The sequence below is a fragment of the Centruroides sculpturatus genome, unplaced genomic scaffold, assembly GCF_000671375.1.
Source record: "Centruroides sculpturatus isolate CEXI.00-Female unplaced genomic scaffold, Cexi_2.0 scaffold596, whole genome shotgun sequence".
Lineage (NCBI taxonomy): Eukaryota > Metazoa > Arthropoda > Arachnida > Scorpiones > Buthidae > Centruroides > Centruroides sculpturatus.
Window position 1 is genome coordinate 1 of NW_019384881.1, and position 5,509 is coordinate 5,509.

At 27.9% G+C, this 5,509-nt stretch overlaps 1 long non-coding RNA gene across 1 annotated transcript in view; it reads right to left on the reverse strand.

Annotated features, from left to right (window-relative positions):
* Positions 1-52: 52 nt before the first annotated feature.
* LOC111631028 overlaps positions 53-5,509 on the reverse strand; it is a 7,765-nt gene continuing 2,308 nt past the window's right edge. The window contains exons 2-3 of the long non-coding RNA XR_002757622.1: positions 3,294-3,341; positions 53-302 (exon numbers count right to left, since the gene is read on the reverse strand). This is a non-coding gene — a long non-coding RNA (uncharacterized LOC111631028). The remainder of the gene's footprint in view (positions 303-3,293; positions 3,342-5,509) is intronic.

The following is a 5,509-nucleotide window of genomic DNA, read 5'->3' on the forward strand; positions in this document are numbered from 1 at the left end:
GTCTCAGGGACAACAGCCATGACTAGGGGGTTCCTTTATTTTTATCATAATTCCTCACCCCTCTAATCATAGCTCTATATCCAGCAATCGCACTTCTCTCGTCAGCCACCACAATATTTTCCATGCTATATTCAAGAAAAAATATTATATTATCCTCTCACTCCTTAGAGGGTTTTGTATTAGTTCTTATAGATTTAACAAAAAATAATCTTTACATATTAGTAAAAAATGAATCAGCTCTCCAAGGTCGATGACTCTCACGCGAAAACAGGTGCGTCCTAGTTAGAAGACGTTCCCATGTCCTAGGAGTAGTATACGTATGACATGTACTAATCACAAAATTAATTTATATACATAATTTTACAATTACTTATATTTCACAATTAAATATATAAGAAATGTGATTGGACGGTTGTTTCATATAAATTCAATTTTAATATATGTTAGAATTTATTTTAAAGATTGTATCAGTTATGGAAGCATACGGTTTTATTATTACCTACGACGGAGACAAAAATTATTGTTTCTCCTCGCCTGTACAAGTCTTTGGATACCTGTATTGCTGCGGTAAATAAGTTTTCTTTTGATATTCCCGATAATTTTCCAATTGTTTTGCATTATTTTAAAGTTANAAATTTTATATACTTTTAAAAACTGTTATACAATATTACCATAGAAAAACTATATGATAAAACCATTATACAATTATACATTCAATAATTTTGTATAGAAAACTTATATGATAAAACCATTATTCCATACTATAAAAACATTATACAATTAATAATTTTGTATAGAAAAATTATACTTAAAACTATTATACAATTATGCCATACGATAAAAAAAACATACTATTAAAATTTGGTATATTCCTCCAAATGCTGTCCCATAGCGTTGGATGCTTGTTTATACTTGCTAAAATCTTTTACACTGATGTTATATTTGTTATGCAGGTATGATCTCTTGGCTTTTGTGAGAGATACGTAGAAATTCGACTGAAATTCCTGTATCTCGATTCTCTAATCTTAACTTTGAAGTCAGGAATTTTTATCTGCTTAGATCCAAATCAAATCTTGTTTTATGTTTTCACCAGCCTCGCCTGTTTTGGGTTTGGGACCTCTTTTCTTATTATTTTTTTCTCAAAATCAAATTCTACAATTAGTTTATAAAAAAATTATAATCTAAATTAAGGTGGGTATTATTATTATTATTAAAATAAAAGTTACTTACCACTGTCAGGCGACATGATTTTCTTTAGTGAAGTTTTATTTAGTAGAAAAATTGATGAGTGAAGTTTAGGAAAGATCGTCCGCCTTTTATCCTCAGCTACTGGACCTACAAAACTTGTTAGACATGATGGTTGAAACTAAAATTAGAGCACGTCCATCTTCAAAGTAACGCTTATTGATAGATTAGATAATGAATATTAACTAGGTTAGGTCATAAGGAAAAGTCTTTTCTTTGTCCTGTCTTCGAAGGTAAGAGTTATTAACTAGGTCATGAGGAAAAGTCTTTGAAGGTAAAAGCCATTAATTTGGATAAAATAGCAAAATCTCAACTTCTCTCCGATAATTTTATTAAGAAATATATTGATAAATTAAATATGAGAATAGTTTTAAAATATCAACGATTAAAAACAGATACTCTGCAGGAATTAAAAGATTATCTCCACTGAGATTTAGTTTCTCGTTATCAAATACTGAACGAAGATTTTATTCACGATTTCAAATACCATTTTTTCTGGTGTTATATTATTAAATATCAAAAACTAGACCATAAATATATCGCTGAAAATTCTCACAATTTGCTAGTCTTCAGGATATTAGTAACATCGTTGATGATATAATGGAAAAATTAAATAAATTCGATGAAGAAGAGGAAGAAGAGAATTAAAATCTGTAACATATCGATTTTAAAGAAATAAAAAATAATTAAAAGAGTCGATTGTTTTTAAATCTAGTAGTTAATTGTATTATCTACAAATCAGAAATATATCGCGATATTTCTAACATCGCTGATAAAGGAAAAAAAACTTACGTTCTGTTTTAAAAAAAGGTCCGTATCTGATCAAAGTGTCGGTAAAAAAAGAAGTCTATGAACAAAAATTTACCAGATAGATGAAAGAATGTGGTCCACACAGCTTACTTCAGAGGGGTCCACTTCAGGTGTAGTAGAGAAAAAATGTTTTGTAATTCCTATATTGCGTCGGTCTTTATAGTCCAGTTTGAATCATTAAACTTTATATTAAATTCCTATACAAATTAATTTTATACCCCAGTGTATTGGTTCTATACTACTAATGCATGTAATCTAATTTTTACTACTGTAACTTAATTCAAGGATCAAACAAAGAAGTCATTGTTATTTACTGGCAACATTTAACAAATGGAATTGATGATTTTATCAGCAAAGAATATAACCCCTTTTCCAAGGTTCCACAGCAAAACACAATGACAAATGCCAAAAATTTTTTTAATTTAAATTTAACTATAAGTAGAAATACTCACTATTGTTATGTGAACGAACATATTATACATATATATAAATTTGCATGAATCTTGACAAAAATTCTGCTATTTAGACTAACATTATCACAATCCCATAACACTTCTTATTTTCAATAATTCATCTAATTGGTACAGATAGATAAAGTCATATTTGCAGGACTCAACACTGATTATGCCATCTCTAATACTCTTGAAATTCATATACTAATAAGCTATTTCAGTGCACTATTTGACTTATTCATACAAATCAGTCTCTCTATCAAATATCAGTCACTTATTCATATATCAGTCTCTCTCATTTTAGATAATTAGATATATAAATATTTGAAGTTAATTAAATAGCATATTGAATTTTCTTACCATAATCCAAATTGGGGAATTTCGACACTCCTATTTGATTCTGTTTCTTCTTAAAAAATTTCCTGAAAATGAAAAATTTCTATAAAAAACTTATTTATGTAAGAAGCTGTGCATAATCATCAATAAAAATCAGANTGAAATTTTTAAAGCGTTCAATCTTATTCTTTCTTCGTCCGCAGCGAGGGAGTATACCGCTTTTGTGAAAGAAATACTCTCTTTCACTTTTTCTTTCAGCTCTTCGGAGACAATAGCATTTTGAGGAATCACAATTCTTTAAATTTTGATTTTTGTACTCTATTTAGGGCATGCTGGAGAGTATCTATATTCATTACTCTCCCATCTACGATGTCCCTTATACTCTATATTTTCATTTAAAATAGGTTAAATTTTTAAATTAAAAGAACATATTATTTTTAAAATACTCACCGGAGTATATATTCCGGCCTCATGCCATCGTACAATTTCCATTACACTCTATTTAAAATAATTTTAAGAGTTGAAATTAAATTTAAAAAAAAAGTATTTGAAATACTCACAATAGCTTTTTAATGATTTTAAACATTCAGTGATTAGCAGAGGGATATTTATAATTCATCACAAGGACAATTAGTGGATGATTAGTGGACATTATATATATAAGCAAGTTCAAGNGTAAAGTAATAGGAAAAAGAATCTAATGGCAAAGCAAATGGCTTTAGTCCCTCCCGAATTGTTAGCAGCATATCGGAAACCTGAAATAAGAATTGATAATAATATTGAAGAATTACTCAAGAGTACCGATTTATCCAATTTATCCAATCGAATTTTACATATCTGGTTCTGGCGAAAATAATATCGATTTGCATTCGATTTATCTTCACGTTCAAGCAAAAATAGTTAAAAAGGATGGAACAGATATTCCGGCCGATGAAAGTTGCCCCCATTAATTATTTTTTAAATAGTTTGTTTTCTCAATGCAGTGTTTTTCTGAATGACAAACAAATTATTGCGCAAACTAACTACCAATATAAGTCGATTTTAGATGCTTTATTATTTTATTCAAAAGAAGCGCAAAAAGCTTTTTTAACAAGTGCATTATTTTATAAAGATACTGCACAATATATGGATTCGATAGAGGAACATAATGAAGGATTGATTAAAAGATTTAATATTAGTAAACAAAGTAAACTAATAGATTTAGTCGGAAGAGTTCATATTGATTTGTCGCATCAACCTAAACTTTTAATTAATAATGTAGATTTAAGAATTAAATTGGAAAGATCTAAAGACAGTTTTGCTTTAATGGCAAATAATGATAATTATAAAATTATTATTAAAAATGCATCTCTAAAAATTAATAAAGTAGACGTTAGTTTGTCAGTACAGATTGGGATTGAGAAAGCACTCCAGCCATCAGGTATTATAAAAATACCATTTAGAAGAACCGATATAAAGGTCTTTACTTTAAGTAGTGGTATACAGTTAACTAATATTTCAAATGCCATTATCGGTCAGTTACCTTATAGAATGATGATCGGTTTAGTTTCTAATTAGGCATTTAATAAAAATGTAAAATATAATCCTTTCAATTTTAAAAATTATAATTTAAATTATATATGTTTATTAAAGGACAATCAAATGATTCCTCCAAAACCTTATACTCCCGATTATACAAATAACTTATACGCAAGAAATTTTATATCATTATTCGAAGATATAAGATGTATTAATCACCATAAATTTACAAATATATCTTACAAGGATTATAAAGACGGTTATACTTTATATTGTTTCGATCTTACTCCCGATGGTTTCGCATCAGAATCCCATAAAAGCGTTAATCAATTAGGAAACATTTCTATCAAATTTAAGTTTGCGACCGCATTATTAGAAACTGTAAACGTTATTTGCTTACTCGAATACAATAATACTCTGAAAATTGATCATTCGAGAACAGTATTCGTAGATTATTAATGAATACTATCATGTTATGGAGACTAGCATCGAGCGACTCGAAAATAAAAAGGACTTTTGGAGAAGTTTTTGCATCCGATGATTTACCCGATTGCGTCACTAATCGAAAATCATTTATAATTAATTTACATGAAAAAAAATAAGCCCGGAAGTCATTGGGTATCCGCATTTTTCGATGGAAAAACCTGTTTTTACTACGATAGTTACGGAATGAAACCGTCAAAATTAAAAATAATTAAATTTATAAAACGAAATTCTAAAAATTGTTGTTGGAATATTATTATTCATCAGAGTTTATATTCGATGAATTGCGGATACTTTTGTTTGTATTTTCTATATAAAATGAATAGAAATCAATGTTTAGAAGAACGAAGTATAACTGATAAATTTCATAATGATGAATTTGTAAAAAAATTTGTTAAACAACATTTATATTTAGCATGTTCGCTTACCATAATGTATAATCAATGTTGTAATTCAATGAATAAGAATACTTTTGTTTGTATTTTCTATATAAAATGAATAGAAATCAATGTTTAAAAGAACTAAGTATAACTGATAAATTTTATAATGACGAATTTGTAAAAAAATTTGTTAAACAACACTTATATTTAGCACGTCCACTTACCATAATGTATAATCAATGTTGTAATTCAATGAATAAAAATATTTAAAATATAGAAAAATCT